Genomic DNA, 17,984 nt, shown 5'->3' on the forward strand with positions numbered 1-17,984 from the left:
GTTCGAGGTGCGAGGAAGAAAAAACAGAACACAAAGTGTCTGCTCCTTGAAAGACGAAAATCGAGTGTGTTAGCAATATGAGACGATTTTGTGAAAAGTACAGCGAGGTTACAGCGTAAACCGACCGTAATAGTACGCAGCTGCACTCGACAGTGCGTCATTTACCCTCTTTGTGAAGGAGACTTTAATGAGGTAATAATTACAGTCACACTTTTATAAACTACTACGGTAATATGCAACTTTAGAGAATTCGGTATTCCATCGGCACTTGGAAATAGTGTTATTGCATCATATTGTTGGAGAGGATTAAAACGAAGTGGAAAAGTAATCTACTTGCGTAATTCACATAAAATTGACATATCTCGGTACAAAGTTATCTTGTTGTTTCTGTCATGTACTGCTCGGAACTATTAAGTCATTACGTATGTCAACAAGAAGCTTTTGCTTTGAGCTAAATTCGTTCTCTATTTTTTGGCCGATTTCTGTTAAGTGGTGGAAGCATAGGAACGCGATAAATTCTACAGTAAGTGAAGATCACTATGTCACGACTCGCTGCTGAACCATTAAAAACTGGTAATGTCCCTCCAAAAACGGCTTTATTGCTCAATGTATCTCTTGATCAGCTCATCTGAGGACTAGATTAACTGACAAAAGAAGTTTCACAAATTCGCTTAGCTCTTGATAATAAGCTTTCCTTTGATAAGTTTATCGAGAAAGCCGATATCTGGCACAGTCATTTATGTTTATCTTTCGATGGTTCTAATCTTTTTTGCGCATTTTCAACGATTACACGCTTTCACACGTGTTCTGCAGGAATCATGACGGTTTATCTATTATTGTTTTATCTTATCAGAGGCTACTCTTCGTGATAGGTTTCTCATGATGAATTTGTTCGCACGGTGAATGGGACGCTGCTTACGATATCACTACAACTGTTCGCCACACGTACTGTAAGTGATCTGATTTTATGACTTCCTGATCCTTGGTGATAGCCAAAGACCTTTCCAACCAATATGTAAAGAGTCGCACGATGAAAAATTTCAGTCGGAAACGTAGCATTAGACATAGTACACAAATGCTCAAACGCTCATTTAGTACGACTGTTCAAAACTTTAATGAAATCATTTGTTCGCTGAAGTAGTCATAAAATACATGAGTATGCAGTTTTCCTGTACTTCTTTAGAGATACGATATCAGACACCTTATGTGCCATAACACAGTTTCCGTAGATAACTTGCCCAGTCCGCCAAGAATCTGTGGAGACTGCTTTGCGGGTATTCCCTGACAGTCAAGTGCCAACATAATGCACTGTTGTAAGACCGCCAAAGCACGCTCTGGCTGCACGAGGCAGACCAGTGCTGCCTACCAATAGAGAGACCGCAGTAGCCCGTCTCGTATGGACCTCACGTCATTCCAGTTCTGATTTCCCCAACAATACAATTTTTTTAGCAAAACCTCTCAAGAAACGCTTTATGCCACCTGGTATTATATCTTCTCTGCGGTAGAGGTAGGTTTTTTCTGTCTGCAGTTTCTTGTGTCTATCAGTTGTAGAGATTACTACGGAGCCATGGACTTGCAAAGTCCTTCTTACGACGAGCGACATCTTCGGTACACCAGTTGTAGTGCAACTTCGGTCGAATGCAGAACTTGTTTTTTTACGCACCTGTGACCAATTCGTTTTCTGCCCCTTGTTCTTTCGAGCTTGTACACTTATTCTAATGACATCGATGGTGACAGTATGTTTGACTCTAACCGTCATCTGCGACAACCTGACGGACTTAACGACTAGTAATGATATCTTAGAGCCGTTCAGAGTAAGCTCTTGAAAAGGTGGTTACTATTTATGCATTGAAAGCATGACTAACATTTCTTGCCTCGTAAAGAGATAGAAACACTGTTACACATCTTATGGCTTCTTCTTTTTATTCTTCACAATCTCAGTCTTTTTATTCTTTTCATACAAAAAACTTAGCCGAAATTTTGACGTCGCTCTAAGTAAGTAAATTGTATGGCATATATGGCACGGTTGGCTGGTAGAACTCTAGGGGTAGATTCAGCGGAGGAATTGGAAATGTTTTCTTTCTTCGCACACGTTGGTACCTTCCCTTGGCAGAGTGTGGGTGCTGTATAGTGAGCGTACATATTGAGTGTAGGTGACAGTAATGAGTGTGTGGACCATTCGGTAGTTTTGGTATACTACATAAATGACGTAGTAAATGATAGAATTGCCAGTAGTACTGGCAGCATTGGTAGGAAAAGAAACATAAATGAATGCGTGAGAGAGGAACTGGGAGCCGACGAGGTCTCTTTGTTTTTGTTTGTTTATTTATTTTACACATAATTAGAACCACACACACATTGTTCAGTGTTAGTGCATTGTATATTTTATACCCTTACAAAATATAAATTGCGTTTCATAATTAAAAAATAGCCCCTCACGTAGCTTCGGAGTTTCTATCTAACGAAAACAGTTACTTTTGATGTAAGTACAGTTTATAAGCACAAACACAAACTATTGTAAATAATTATTTTTTGTTGAGGATGGCTCTGAGCACTATGGGACTTAACATCTGAGGTCATCATGAAATTTCGTTTTCAAGCGCCATATGAGAAACCTGTGTTTTGTATATTTTAACAACAACGCCCTTCTATTTCACGTTACAAATCAACAACTTTAGAATAAATCCTGAATTAAACAACGACATTTTCAATTTTGCTATAAACACTCTATTTTTAAATAACAGATGGGAGGATAACTATGTAGAACAAAAATGTTCCGTAGGTTATGTGGCTCTGTATATATCCTCGCTCACTTTCTAGACATGTCATCGCTTCCGCTCATACGCAAGCAAAGTTATCGAAATGAGGTAACGCCCAATAGGTATGCAACACGCCTAACGTACAATTGACGCGTTTACGATCTTAACTGACCAAAGCTACTAGGGAAACGACTACAGTCTACGCTTACTTAGGTAGCCTACAGTAGATTTACAGCCCTAGTACAGTGTAGTGTCATTTTTATGTTGTGAGGGGAGGGTTGGTGAAACCCGGTATTGGCGCGCAGCCTGCTCCTCAGTGGTGCCGCCAATCTTAACATCCTCGTCCGACGGTCGGACCACCATCACATGTCATCACTCTTTGAGACACTGTGGACAGGTTTGGAATTTGTCCCGGGACATTGCCATGTATCCTTGCCAGCATAATGCTACCGATGAAAATTTTTTGCTCTACCAAGGGTCGGACGAGTACCTTATATACGAGTGCCACCGCACAAGCGTGTGTTAGCGACCTTTTCTTTCATTTTGTTGGTTGTTGTTCTCGTTATTTGATCTGGGCGGACGTAACATGACACCATTCAAGTTCATCGTTAGATGCTTAACTCAGCTTTTTTCTTGCTGAGCGCAGCCAGCCAGCCCTCTGACCGAACACGATGAGTTACCGTGCCGGCTGCGACGTCGGCTATAGAAGCGCGTAGAATCGCATATTTTTGTTGCGTTAAGGGAGTTGAGAGATGGACAAACCGTTTTTTTCCCTTGGACTGAACTATACACAAAATATTATCTCGCATTCCGAACAAATTTCCGCCGTTTGGGTATGAATATCAGGACGAAACGTTGTACATTGTCAGTTTGTTGAGCGGCTACGTGATAAGGCAGGACTTTCACTGGGACTGAGAGCGAAGCAGTGCCGCAGAGGTTTTCTAATTCAGAGAAGTGAAGAAGCGGGGGAGCGCGCTTTCTCTGCGCGTGGACGGGCGCCAGCGGGCCGGCGCGGCGCTAGCAGACAGCCTGGCGACGGCCGCTCACGCCGCCTACCTGTTGCTCCGCCACACCTCGCCTCACCTCTCGTCTCTCGGGCGCGCTCGGCCTTATCCTACAACGATGGGCCGGACGCGTGAACGTTTCCACTCCTATCTGCCAACCGCGCTCTCCTCAGTTGACATTTATTTCCGATGGGAATTAGGCCTAGTGGACACCTGGAAAAATCGTAGACGATTGAATACGTCCATCTAAATCTACAAATATACTCCGCAGGTCACTATATAGTGGATGGTGGAGGGTACATAATAACAGTGTCACACGTTCTGTCTGCTATTCGTCCGCAGCTCGTGGTCGTGCGGTAGCGTCCTCGCTTCCCGCACCCGGGTTCCCGTTCGATTCCCGGCGGGGTCAGGGATTTTCTCTGCCTCGTGATGACTGGGTGTTGTGTGCTGTCCTTAGGTTGGTTAGGTTTAAGTAGTTCTAAGTTCTAGGGGACTGATGACCATAGATGTTAATTCCCATAGTGCTCAGACCCATTTTTCTGTCTGCTATTCCATTCTCGTAGTGGTCGGGGAAATGTGACTCTCTATATGCATTTGTACGCGCCCTGACCTTTCTTATTTTATTCTCATCGTCCCTATCCGAAATAAACGTTGGTGGTAGCATAATGATCAAGCAATCTTATTCAAATACTCTTTCTCTAAATTCACCCAACACGGTTTCGCGAGAACTACGTCGTATTTCTTCAAAGGATCCCATTTAAGTTCCCCAGATATTATTGTTGCACTTTAGTATGAGCTATGAATTTTTTTCGATGTCTGTTGCCATTCCTCCTTGGTAAAGTCTCAAAAAAGTGCGACAATACTCGAAAATTTATCGTAGTAGCGACTCGTAAGCGATTTCCTTTTGAAATCCATTGCAACCCTTCCAGCATGTGTAATTCTTCCACTCGCATTCCCTGATGCTGATTTCACGTAATCGTCTCATTTCAAGTCACTTCTTAGCATTACTATACGAGATGACGATTTTAAGACGTTCACGAATAACAGAGTTCGGTCTCGTCAATCTTCAATAAAATGATCACGTAATTACGCATTCAAATTCACAGTCTTGTTCAGGACTGTGCCGAGAAATACATTTATCTCTTCTAGTGAAACAGCTATCTTTGAGAAGAGAATTGATTTGTTGTTGTTCTTGAGTCACATTCTGTATTTTGTCCGCTGCATATACATTTCTTGCAATTACAATTTCGCGATTGAGGTTGTTCGTGAATTCCTGTCGTCATTACGATAAACCTTTCATTTCCATGCTGTAGACTTCGCTAACTGGAGGTTCACTGGAAATTGTTTGACTGCGTAGAAGAAGAGATGCTTCTTGTTCAGTTTCATAAGTAAACTCCCTTTTGTCCTCCGTGTCGTGTAAAACCCACTATGCAATATCGACATCTACATCTGCATCTTACTCTGCATAACACGTAACGGAGTATGGCGGAGAGTAGTCGTGGTACCGGTGACTGATCCCCCATTCCCTGTTCCACTTACGAATGGCACGTGGGAGGAATGATTGTGGGTAAGCCTCTGTATTACCTCTAATTTCTCGAATTTTCTTGTCGCAGTAATTTAGCGAGATGTGTGTGGGAGGAAGTAATATTTGCCGGGAAGTGTTCTCTCGAAGTTTCAATAATAAACCTCTACGTGATGCACAACGTCTTTCTAACGTCTGCCATTGGCGTTTGCTGAGCGACTCTGTAACCCCTCGCGCAACTAAACGATCCCGTGGCAAAACGCATCGCTCGTAGTTGGGTCTTATCTCTCTCTCTCTCATTCTCTCTCTGTCCTACCTGGTAAAGATCCCAGATAGATGAACAAAGGAAGCGGCCCAACAAGCGCCTTTGACATCAGTTCCTTCGGTGATGAGTGACATTGTGACATTTCATCAATATTCTTCCCATGAATCTCAGTCTGGCATTTGCTTTTCCTATCTTTGTTTTATGTGGTCACTCCACTTAACGCCGCTGTGGATAGTAACTCCTAGATATTTTGCGGCAGATAGTGTTTTAGGAATTTTCCATCAATAGTGTAGGAAATTAAACGTCTTGTGTCCGTCATCTTCACACCAGCAGAAAGCATGCTTTCGTAGCTTGTTATTACGCAGAGCAGACTACCGGAGTCGATACTTTTCATGTTTCATTTTCTGTAGGCGGTCTCATGTACACTCGCTTGTATGCATAGCAGTGCTACTCTTTTTCGTCGAAAATCATACTCACCAACAGTATAGTTGAATTATCCGACCGTTGGTACCGAGGAGATAGCATAACGTTAAGACAGTGAAGTCGAATTCGTGAGGGCTCCAATTCGAATATCCGTCCGTGAATGCAGATTTATATTTTCTGCGACTTTCCTAAATCGCTTAGGCAAATGCTGGGATAGCTGCTTTGAAAGACCACGGCCCATTTCGTTCCCCATTCTCCCCCTAACCCGAGCTTTTGCTTCTCATTCGTATATTCTGCTCTTTCTATGTGAAGAGAAATGCAGAGAAATTCCGTGCAGCGCAGTTAATTTCCTTAGAATAGAAATGATCAATTTACCCATTAACGCAGAAAAATCGCATACTCAGCCGAACAGTGGCTCGTTGTGTGTTATTTCTGTTTGTCTTCGGGGGCCAGGTAGGGACGGCGAACTTACTTCAAATTTACTGACTTTCAGTAAGAACACGTACATAGTCTTTCTGATTTATCTGAGTGATTTACGAAAGTCGCAGAACGCTCAAATCGGGATCATCGGAAAGTAATGAGATCAGCAGTACTTCTTCTGTGACCGTTGACCCTACTCATAGGGCCGGCCGGGTTGGCCGAGCGGTTCTAGGCGCTACAGTCTGGAACCGCGCGACCGCTACGGTCGCAGGTTCGAATCCTGCCTCGGGTATGGATGTGTGTGATGCCCTTAGGTTAGTTAGGTTTAAATAGTCCTAAGTTCTAAGGGACTGATGACCTCAGAAGTTAAGTCCCATAGTGCTCAGAGCCATTTGAATGCACTCATAGGCACCGCAATTCAAGAAAGAATTGTGTGACTATGCTATGAAATGCCTCTACAACATTAGACTTGCTAAAACGTTATTAGTATTTTTAAATTGTGATATGCATGAGATGTTATGGTTATTATCTTGAGGAGGAGCACATCATAAAGGCAAGAGAGGGAGAGAGAGAGAGAGAGAGAGAGAGAAATATAATTCTATTTGAGAAGAGGGCCGCGTTTCCGTCAATTTCATCCTGCATCAAAGATGAGACGCACGTCAAAGCAGGCGGGCGTTCTGTCAGCGAATGTCAGGTGACACGTGTGTTCACTTTAATGGCCATTTTTATAGCGCTCATAGCCGACAGGCGCGCTTTGTTCCGCGTCTCTCATGACTCGGCGAGCTCACAATCGACTAACGTTTGTGGTCACATTGCTGACCAGCTTCTACTTTATAAAGAAGGAAAACATAGAATCAGTTCTTTTAAAAATCTTTAGTCGAACAGCTCTGCATTAAGGCAGAGTATTTTTCTGAAAACCGTAACTCTGGAGCGTGCTACTTTTCCTCTCGTGCTTTTGCGGCCTTGCCAGCACAGTCACTAATGACGAGAACGTGAGACAATGCGCATTGCTTAAAAAAAGCCACTCATTGTCTGCCGAACAGAGTAGATGCCTATGTTCTTTATTTGCTCAGGGAGAAGTAGCAGTTTCGAGTGAGTCGCTAGTTGTGCGGTCCGTATGCGAAAGGCCTCAGAAGAACGGAGAACCAGAGACTACATTATGAGGCGCTGATCTCGATTTCTGCTGACCAGGAAGACTGCATCTGCCCCTTCATGCGCTAAATACCGCAGAAACAATTAGTCGTGAAAAAACAATCTGTGTAACTGTACCACTTAATTTAATGACCAGGACGAGAGGCTGATAATATAAACAGCGACGTTTCTTCAGAATGCCAGTTTCTGGGACAAACGGCATTGTTAGTGTTAGGAAACGAGGAAAAGTGAGTTCTTGCTGGCTTGCTAGAGCTGCTGTTGCAGCAATCGCTACACAGCGTCACAGACCTCATTAGCGCGTTCTCTGCCACAGGTTTAATTAATGGCGGCAGCTTCAGAATGCAAAAGTGGTGGCTAGCCGACAAGCGGATTAACATCGCTGAGCAGAATCTGCATTGTTAGAGTTGCCGTACACGTGTGTCGCTGTTACCAAACCAGAAACGTTGCTACCGCTGTAGTCACTTTTCTCCCCTATTCGTCGCAACGCGTAACATTCCCGCCTGGCTGTACATAACGACTCCTTTCTCGACCCTCATAATAAGTAAAGACACGTACAAACACACACAGACACATACATACACACACACACACACACACACATACACACACACACACACACACACAGACACACACACACACACACACACACACACAGAGAGAGAGAGAGAGAGAGAGAGAGAGAGAGAGAGAGACGCTTGCTTGTGACCTCGATTTGATTACAGTCGAGTCTGATCCAGGAGAACAGTGACAACTTTGACAATGATTATTTCGTCACTGCTAGGGCAAAAGGCTGAACACAAAAACAGTGGATGCGAGAGGAGCGGTCGTGTCGGGTGTAGCGCGCAGCGAGCTCGTCACTTACATCACGCGGATGCCCCCCACCGCTCTTAAGTGACGGCCGGGCTCTTTAAAAACTGCGGACGGACCTCGACTCAGATGAGCCGCAGCGGCCACCCTTACTCCGTCTCCTCCATTCAGTCGTCCTGTGCTCTCTACAGCATTAACAGATGAGATTACACCTCTAGGAAAACTCATAGAAGGTGAGCACGATCAATCCGACACTCCAGTATTCTAACGCCTTGCCAGCGACTGGAGTGTAGCTGATTCGTAGCACCATCCTCACGTCAAGCCAAAGATATAGCAACAGCATGAGCATTTTTTGAGATAGAAATGAAATACTGAAACCTAAATATTGCAGCATCTTCCAGAGATATTGCAGATAAGCCATTATGGTATTTTTATGATACTTAGGTTCCGCTGATACTATACTTATTTCAGAACTGAACCACTGTTGAATGCTGAATAGCTGAACGACCTAAAGCTGCGAGGCAGTAAAGCGCAAGTGCAACTGGATGAAAGGGGGATACACAGCGATTAGATGCAGCCGTGACAGGCATTAAATCACTTTATATTTCTTTTGTTTTTCTGGACCGAATCATACGCGTATCACTTCCTTTATTGCTAAATCTTCCTCAGTGGCCAGTAATCTGTTACTTGCTTCTTTATGTAAAACAATAAGTTAAAATTCGAGAAACATGAGCACTAAAACTTAAAACACTGCAGTGGTGATAAGCATTAAACCATATTCTATGTCTCTGTGGGCTTTTGTGATTTCTGGGGACAGGATCTGCAAGTAAATAAAATATTGTAATTACCTAACATTCTCTGAAGGAGAGCGATCTCTATATCAATATGAAACTGAGTAACGTTGTTTTTCGGAATTACGTATGATAATTATAAACCTTATAACGTACTTGTAACACTTGCAGATCTGAAGGTGGCAATATAACTTTGCTGAAACTACTAACTAAGATACGTATCAACTGCGATCTGGGCAGTAAAACTTATAATTTGGAAGCATTTTTACGTTCAATGAAGTACATTTCTGTTGACAGCCGTACAAATTTGTCTGCTTTTACAGGTAGGGCTTCGCCAGTGGCCCGTACTCGATGGTCTCCTTTATAACAAGAAGTTAAAACTTCGCTAAACATTGGCGCCAAAACTTATGTACCCTGTGAAACGAGAGTGAAGCTAAAACGCTTATGTAAATATTCAAAATTACGTTGATACACCTCTCATTACAGACAATTGTAGATACTTCAGAAATAAAACAAGTGATGTGCTTATGACAGTCACTGAAAAAGCGTTTTGTGTAGTCTCAAAAAGGGTTCTCGTGTTAAAAAAAAGACACAAAAGAAATAAATAGTACGCGTGTCGACGCACGCTACGCTGACAGTCCTCGCCAATGGCAAATATGAAGTAAGAGTATTACGGTATGTTGATGATCTTTGCTTTTGGACCAGTTACAAATGAATGAAACACAATTTTCGTGCTACTCGCGTTTCGCCTTTATTCTCTGTAAGACATCTTCAGTGACCTGGAATATGACCATATTTTTGTGTATACTATTTAGTGTACATTTTAGGACGAGGGACATATACAACAAGTTCAAGAAAATGACGTATATCGTCTCAAAATGTAAACTCAATAGCACAAACAAAAATATGTACATATTCTAGGCCACTGAAGGTGCCTTGCAGAGAATAAAGGCGAAACACGCATGACACGAAAACCGTGATTCGTTCGGTTGCAATTTAGACGGTCCAAAAGTAAAAATTATCAAGATATGAAGATACGTAGCTGAGGACGACAGGACTATAAAAGCTGAAGATGAGGTAAGAGACATACAGGTGAGGTGGCACGAGAGAACTCGATCGAGAATGCAGTCCTGCGGGACTTACCGTGGTGTTCTGCACGAGACGGCTCGAAGTACTTAAAGCGGCGGTCGGCGGGCGGGACGGCTTGCGTTAATGCTCGTGTGCGTGTCTGCTCTGCGGCGCGGGCACTCTGTCTCACAATACTGCACTCGTAGTCGCGGAGAAACACACATGCACTCCGTTCGCAGCTCGAGGTTGCTCTATCGGCGACATGCGGACCGGCGGACTGTATATATCTGGGCCGACCAATAGTAGCACGCGCTCTCCCCTGCCCCCGCTTCCCCGCCCCCTCTCCCGGCGACGTCACTAAGCGCGCGGCGTTCAAAGCAAAAACTGGCTCGAGCGGGAAAATCCAGTGACAGCGTCGGCGTGGCGTAGGAGGGGTCCAGGGCGGGGGTGGGGCAGCCGGAGGCTACGGGCGGCGGCGCGTGGCGTGTGGCGCGCTTTCCGTCGCCGGCCGGCGCGGCTCATTGAGGAGAAGAGATCGCAGCCGGCCGGCCGGGTTCCTTGACTCCGCAACCCCGGCGCCGCTTTGCGTCAGCCGCCGCCGGGCACCGCGCGGAAACTTTGGATGTGTGTCAGCGGAGAGGCAGGGGCGCGCGCACCCCCACCTGTTGCCTGCTCTCTCTGTCTGTCGCGGGCACGTCTTCGACTCCTCCAGTCGCCGCGGCACCTTCGCGTTTAAAGCCCGCTTTACACGAGCGACTTGCTAGCCAAAATCGACTACTCGAAGTGCGCGCACTTTTCGTGTCTGCTTGTTAATCAGCAACCATCCACAACGAGAATATGTCTATGGCGTCAATGGTCTATAGATTGTACCGAGTGTAGAGTTCTAAATTTCAGAGTACGCTGCACAGTGCACATGCGCGGAAACGGGAAGCTATGGAGGCACCTGCTTCCGTGAGGAATTAATCTATCTGCCGAGCTCACTCCCATTATAGAAATGGATTTTATGCTTTCGTGTCTTCGCGACACTTTGTAAAAATTACGCAAGGTCCTGATATTTTTTCCTACTAGTGTTCTCCTACAAGACACGAAACATATGAAAGCAATTATGCATTTACGATTTACAGAAAAAAAACTACGCTATGCCTAATAAGATCGTAAACAGATAAAAGTGTGTCAATGAAAACTATTTCAACAGTGAAAAAGTCATAATTCACTAACGAGAAAAATAATTTTCGATGTTATATGGCACTTAGGAAGGATAATATAAAAAGGCGCTCTTAACTCTGTTATAGCTATTGTTTGATGTCTTTTCGAGTATATGTTTTCTCGAGCAAATAAATGTATATGTTGTCAAATGTTTGGATGACACTTTTCCTATTATTTCAGTTCTCAGGAGTTTAATGAATTTGCCACACGACCTTGGACACGAACTTTCATTACGAATCTGCTTTGGTCATTAATAGACTCTCTTATTGCTTGTTCCTTCATTTAGTTATTGTATTTCGATTTTTGAATAAAAAAGGTAGTTCCTAATAGCCTCATTTTCACCGTCGAGATGCCGAACTGCACAGCAGACGACACCACACGCAATTTTGAGGCTGACATGTAAACAGACTTGACTCGGTACAGGAATAAAACGCCAGGGGCGCTGCAGTCGACTCACTTGTCTCTAGTAGTGAACTAAGACCGGAAAGTCGATCGTGTAAAATGGGCTTCGAGCCGCCGTTCACCTCGATGATGGCGTCTGTGAAGAAGACCATCGACTTAGTATAGCTAAAATGTGATTCGCCCGAAGAGCCGACACATTTCCATTGATCGACAGACGAACCCCGATGATGGCGATGTCGTTGGGTCAACATGTTAACAAGTAGTGTTGGTCTACTGCGGAGCTCCAAGTTTAACAATGTACGATGAACGGTGTGCTCCAAAACACTTGGGCATGCACCAGCATTGTTCTCTTTCCGCAGAAATGCCACAGATCACCACCTATCTTACTTTACAGAGTAGACGAGTCTCCGAACCCGACGTTCCGTGAAGAGTCGTGTAAGTCCAACCATTTAGCGCCTAGTGGTAGTTTCTCTGCCCTACCTCTTTCCGCAGATGCTCGCGACAGTAGCACGTGAACATTCGACCAGCTTCGCCGTTTTCGAGATATTCGTTCAAGGCTCCGCGTAATAATAATCTGCCTTTACTGAAGGTCGCTTATCCGAATGGATTTACCCATTTGCAGCCCATATCTTCGCTAGGGGGATCCCCCGTCCGTGTCTGCTCTGCTTACAAACTTTAGTTGCCACATCATGTACTTGCAAAGCTACAAGGCGGCATTCAACGTCACGATGGGCAGTGGTCATAATGTTTTGGCTTGGCTATGAATGAATTCTTGTTAATTTTTTAATTTATTATCCTTATCATTTATTTGTTTCATGGAAACGGTAGCCGGCCTGAGTGGCCGAGCGGTTCTAGGCGCTACAGTCTGGAACCGAGCGACCGCTACGGTCGCAGGTACGAATCCTGCCTCGGGCATGGATGTGTGTGATGTCCTTAGGTTAGTTAGGTTTAAGTAGTTCTAAGTTCTAGGGGACTGATGACCTCAGAAGTTAAGTCCCATAGTGCTCAGAGCCATTTGATCCATTTGGAAACGGTAGACAAATCTTTAATCCTTTGAAGCAAATGAAGCTTTGTGCTATGCACTTTGTAAAAATATTTTCAGTCTAGGCTTAGTGCCATTGTTCAGTACGACGGTTGTCCAGCGACGAAAGCGAGAAACTGTTGCATAGACGAGATGGGAGTAAGTCTTCTACAGCGAACGTACACGTGTGCCGTAAGCCGCGACACACGGCAAAACGGACATTATTGTCTCAGAAATAGTGTTCTAATTCTCACGCCATTTGTTTGTTGCTCGTTTCTATCGGTATTGTTATTAAAATAGCACTGATCGGTTATTCCATTTTCACGGAGTATTTCAAACCAATACAGATTTCACGAATAAAAATTACTCCTTTTTTAAAAAAATGTTTATTTAAGTACGAGAAAATAGCACTGCTGCTATGGCTGATTGATATTTCGGTTTTTTATTCGGTTATTAGAAAAAAATAAAAAACAACTGTTATAGCTAAGATCTAATAAATATCGAAGAGTACCGTCATTCAGAACTAAAATACCGGTATCGGTTTTAACCGGCCGGTTCTCCCCATCCCTAGTTAACACACGCAACTAAAGTGAAGCCAAAGCCCGTGGCACACTGCGGCGGCGCCCTGAGCTGCCGCCGTTCACACAGGACGCCAAAAATTATTCGTTGCGGCACAGTTTTAAATATGTCGTCAATTGAGATGGCTCGCGAAGTTTTTTAATGTTAGCATGTAGGTTACGGCGCTGGAAGTGAGGGAAGAGTTAATTGCAAGGAAAACAAAACCAAGCCAAATGTTCGATTTAGTGCAAGAATAAAATGGTGGCAGCAAATATATTTGTAAAAGAAAAACAGTCGAATTTTGTAATTAAAGTAAAACGTACTGAAATCGAACTGATTATCCCAGCAATGACTGCACGTAAATCGGGACAGAATGCTGGTGTTTCGAAACACGACCAACCGGGAGCAGTCGATGATGCTGTTCAGTAGTGACGGTAGGCTAGTGGCATCACTGTATAGAACCGACTTTAACTTTTAGTGACTTGGCAGAAAGTGGCACCATAGCAGCGACGCTTCCAAAAACTGGGTATCACAGGTGCAACTACGCTGCCATTGCAGTATGTCACGAACACTGGAGTTACTTTAGTTGTGCGTGTCAACGCTGCTTACGGCCTCATTTACACCGAAACGAAATTAAGATTTACAGCGGGACGAACTCAAGATTTACAACGGAAGGAACTCAAACGTTCATTATCTCGGGCATAGGCAATCGCGAGCGAATAGCATTCGGTCGTGTTCGGTTCGCGATCGCGTTCCACTGGCCGTCGCTCTTTCAGGGAGTCGCCTAACGAAGTTTGCAGGCTCTCTGTGTCGGCGTTGGCTTCGGTGTGAGCAATCGAAATGCTTTAGAAACCTCCTTTTCACGCTTGAACTACCTCTGTTATTAGCTGTGACTTGTGTGAGCTGTGCAGGAGTTAGTTGACGTAGTAACGTGGGATCCAAGAGACCCACAGCAAAAATTGTAAAATAATAATAATAATAATAATAATAATAATAATAATAATTAAATGTATGGCATTCAGGGCTGCCTATTGTGCAAATAACTTTTCTTTTTAAAGCCCTGTAAGTTTCACCTCATTTGTGCCTTCATTATTGGATATCTTTATTCAGGCCTGTAAAATGCAAACATAATTTATGTAGTAACGATCGGAATGGAAATAAGGCGTAAAAAATTTGATGTACTTTACAATTATTACCCTGTTCACTGGAATCTTAGGTTTTGTTAGTCTTTCTTTACAATAGAAGATAGTTTTTCATGTACAACGAAATGATGTATTTGTGAGATAGTTTGACAGGTTAAATAATCACTTTTTAAACCCCTGCAGAACCTAATATGCTACAGATTAAGGTAATAATCACTATAGATATAACATGATTTTGAGTCTAATTTCCATTCCAGTAATTATTACTTAAAACATGTTAGAATTATACACATCTGAGTAAGAGTATCCACTGATGATGGTACAGATGGTCCGAAATATGTTTGAGAATTTAAAAGAATAGTTATTTACATAATAGGGGGATGCGAATTTTCTTGATTTAACCTACAAACACCGCTGACAGTACAGCTTCAAAACCAAACGATGATAATAATAATAATAATAATAATAAATAATAATAATAATAATGTTCGACAGGAAATTGCCGAAATACTCAACGTCCCCACTAGGGAAATGAGAAGAAGATAATTTCAATACTTGCTTCGTGCAGGGGGGAATGGAGTAAAAAGAACACAAACTCGGAAATCGGTGGAATACGAAATGTCACCAGTTGCTAAGAATTAGATTGCTTATACTGCTCGTTGGTAGTTAGTGTCTTGTTTTGCAAGTTTTCTTGTAGATGAACAGCCCCCGAAAATCGTTGATATTTGTCTAGAGCAAGCCTGAGAAACTTCAGCCGTAAGTTAATGATAAAAGTTCTGCGACACACGTTTCATGGGTGCGACAAATTTCTAACATCGAAATTTTTTTCCTGCGCCGCTTTGCTTACTTCTTCACCAACAGAGTTTTCGCCGTAACAAATAATTATTTCTGAATATCACAGTTTTGCATCGCTACTATAACTAGCGTTGTACTGAATGAAATTAGTGAGCCAATGATTTTATGACAAAAAATCGTGGAGTTCGTAGTGACGTACGCTTCGATACTCGTTCTTCGTGTTCTTTTCTGTTCAGAACAGGATAAACTCTTGTTCATTGGTACAAGGCCATGGTAGTGGGCACCGGGGAATTGATACGCGAATTTGTGTTAGTTTCTGTTCGCCCCGTTGTGAACAAGACGTCACTTCTACCGAAGTCGAGACGTTGTCGCCGCGCGGGATTAGCCGAGCGGTCTTGGCGCTGCACTCATGGACTGTGCGGCTGGTCCCGGCGGAGGTTCGAGTCATCCCTCGGGCATGGGTGTGTGTGCTTGTCCTTAGGATAATTTAGGTTAAGTACTGTGTAAGCTTAGGGACTGATGACCGTAGCAGTTAAGTTCCATAAGAATTCACACACATTTGAACATTCTTTTTTGAGACGTTGTTGTACAACTTACGCACAACGTACGGTGAACGGTAAAACGTAGATAAAGCGTAGATAAGCGATGTTTAATGGGAAGAAATAGGCGGATTTCTGCGTTCGTCATACACGAGGATGACATTTCTTAGAAACAAAGTGAGTTTCGAATCTGATACAGTTCTTCATTTCTCCGTGTCATATGATCTAGGCATTGTGGCACTAGTGCTATTGATGAGCAGCGTTTCAATAGCCCCTCAATTTTCGGGTGTTCAGTCTGGGTGGCGGGCATTAAACTAATTGCAAAAATGTGTTCTTTCAGTTACTGGCTGAACTCGGAAGTTAGATTATCGCATTAATTCTAGATTCTTTTGTGACAGTCGTTGTCAGTGATTGGCGATCTCTGCAACTAATAATTGGATCATCTGAAGGGAAATATTTGACTGCAGTAAGCAAATCAGATATAGGCCTGTTTCCGAAACGGGTCTCGGCATAAATGAGGGTAACAAAAGTACCTGGTTGCCGTACTTCGTAATCTTATTTCATACGGAGCCACGGTGCTCAGCCACCGTTAATGTCGTTAACGATGACAAGAACGTGTGCATGCCTTTCTCCTGTCTCGATATCTCTAGACAGATGATCGTGTTAACCTCTCTGTAGAAATTATTGACGTTGAAAAGCTAAAAAAGGACAAAACACGAACTCACACTGGAAATCGCTCTGCCATTCACAATAATCTATGAGGAGGAAACTTGAATACGATTCTTAACAACATCTGTAATACTTCAGATAAGAAAACAGAGACATCTGTTATCCGCTTTCTGTTATAGCAGAACTTAGCTCCATTTATTGAGAATATGCAAAGAAGGGTAAATAAAATCCATATCACATTGAAATCCAAGCTTTCAGTGACACGCCGTAATAGCCTTCCGTCAGAGGAAGATTTGTAGGACAGAATCCTGAACTTTCGTCTGATTTTCTTTTTTATAGAACGTAAAAAATATTTATTATCTTATTATTTTAACTCTAATTATGAGTACCTGCATAGATGTCGAAGCTCTACGGGTTCATATTCAGGCATTTTTCGTGTGGTTGTGTTTGTGACGTAGTCGGTATCTTCCTACATCTACACTGCGCTTGCCACCTTACAGTATGTGATGGAGGCTACTTTGTGTACCAGTGTCGCTCCCCTTTTTCTTGTTCCAGTCACGAATTGTTTGCGGGATGGGCGATTGCTGGTGAGTCTCTGTGTGTGTGGTGAATCTTTCTAATCTCATCCTCATGGTATTTTCGCAATATATTCGTTGGCTCTTCCAGAAACGTACGCTCTCGGAGGTTTAACAGTAAACCATACCGCGATGCAGAACGCCTCACTTGCAGCGTGTGCCTTTGAAATTGCAAGAGCATCTTCGTGACGCTAGCCATCTCCGTGACGCTTTTGCGGTAACTAAATGAACCTATAAAGAAACGTGCTGCTCTTCTTTGTATCTTCTATGTTTCCTCTATTAATACTACTCAGCGTGTTCCAGTTCCGTTAGGACTGTGGCTGTGAAACGTAAAAGTCAAGGATTGTGTTCACAAAATCATTGTATTTATTCAAAATAGTCTCCCCCGAATCAGTATACAGCTAAAATCATTTTAAAAGTGTTTTGAAACAGACACTATAGTTCTTTTTAGAACTGCGTTTAGTTCTGCAGTACAGTTTTCTTGGATGTCCTCAGCTGCATCGTAATTGTTTCTTTTTATTGACAACTTCAATTTGGGGAACAAGAAGTCGGCTGGTGCCAAATCCGGTGAATATTGTGGGTGATCGAGGACTGTGATCCATTCGCTGGTCGAAAACGCACACACAGTATTCACTTTGTGGGCTGGGTCATTGTTGGGAGGAGCGACCAGGAACCCTCCTGTCTGTATTCGGGTCGAATTCGATGAATTCTCGCCCACAAACGATAGAGGAGTAAAAAAATTTGGTATTGCCTCGCTGCTTCACCGCAATTTTCCGCAAGTGTCGGACACGTCCTGCTACATTAGAATTCAGGACGCCTGCTGCAGTGAAGCTGCAGTGAGCTTCTGCACTGCTGTTATTGAATCT

The 17,984-nt window shown here is 43.3% G+C and overlaps 2 protein-coding genes across 2 annotated transcripts in view; one reads left to right on the plus strand and one right to left on the minus strand.

The window, feature by feature from the left end:
* Positions 1–10,467, minus strand: part of LOC124789926 (ion transport peptide) — a 36,249-nt gene extending 25,782 nt beyond the window's left edge. The window contains exon 1 of the mRNA XM_047257451.1: positions 10,287–10,467. The gene's annotated coding sequence lies outside the window, so the exon portion shown is untranslated. The remainder of the gene's footprint in view (positions 1–10,286) is intronic.
* LOC124788470 (peroxisomal leader peptide-processing protease-like) overlaps positions 1–17,984 on the plus strand; it is a 1,192,842-nt gene that overhangs the window by 156,067 nt on the left and 1,018,791 nt on the right. The gene's annotated exons all lie outside the window — the stretch shown is intronic.

The sequence above is a fragment of the Schistocerca piceifrons genome, chromosome 3 (genome assembly GCF_021461385.2).
Source record: "Schistocerca piceifrons isolate TAMUIC-IGC-003096 chromosome 3, iqSchPice1.1, whole genome shotgun sequence".
In the NCBI taxonomy this organism is placed as follows: Eukaryota; Metazoa; Arthropoda; class Insecta; order Orthoptera; family Acrididae; genus Schistocerca; species Schistocerca piceifrons.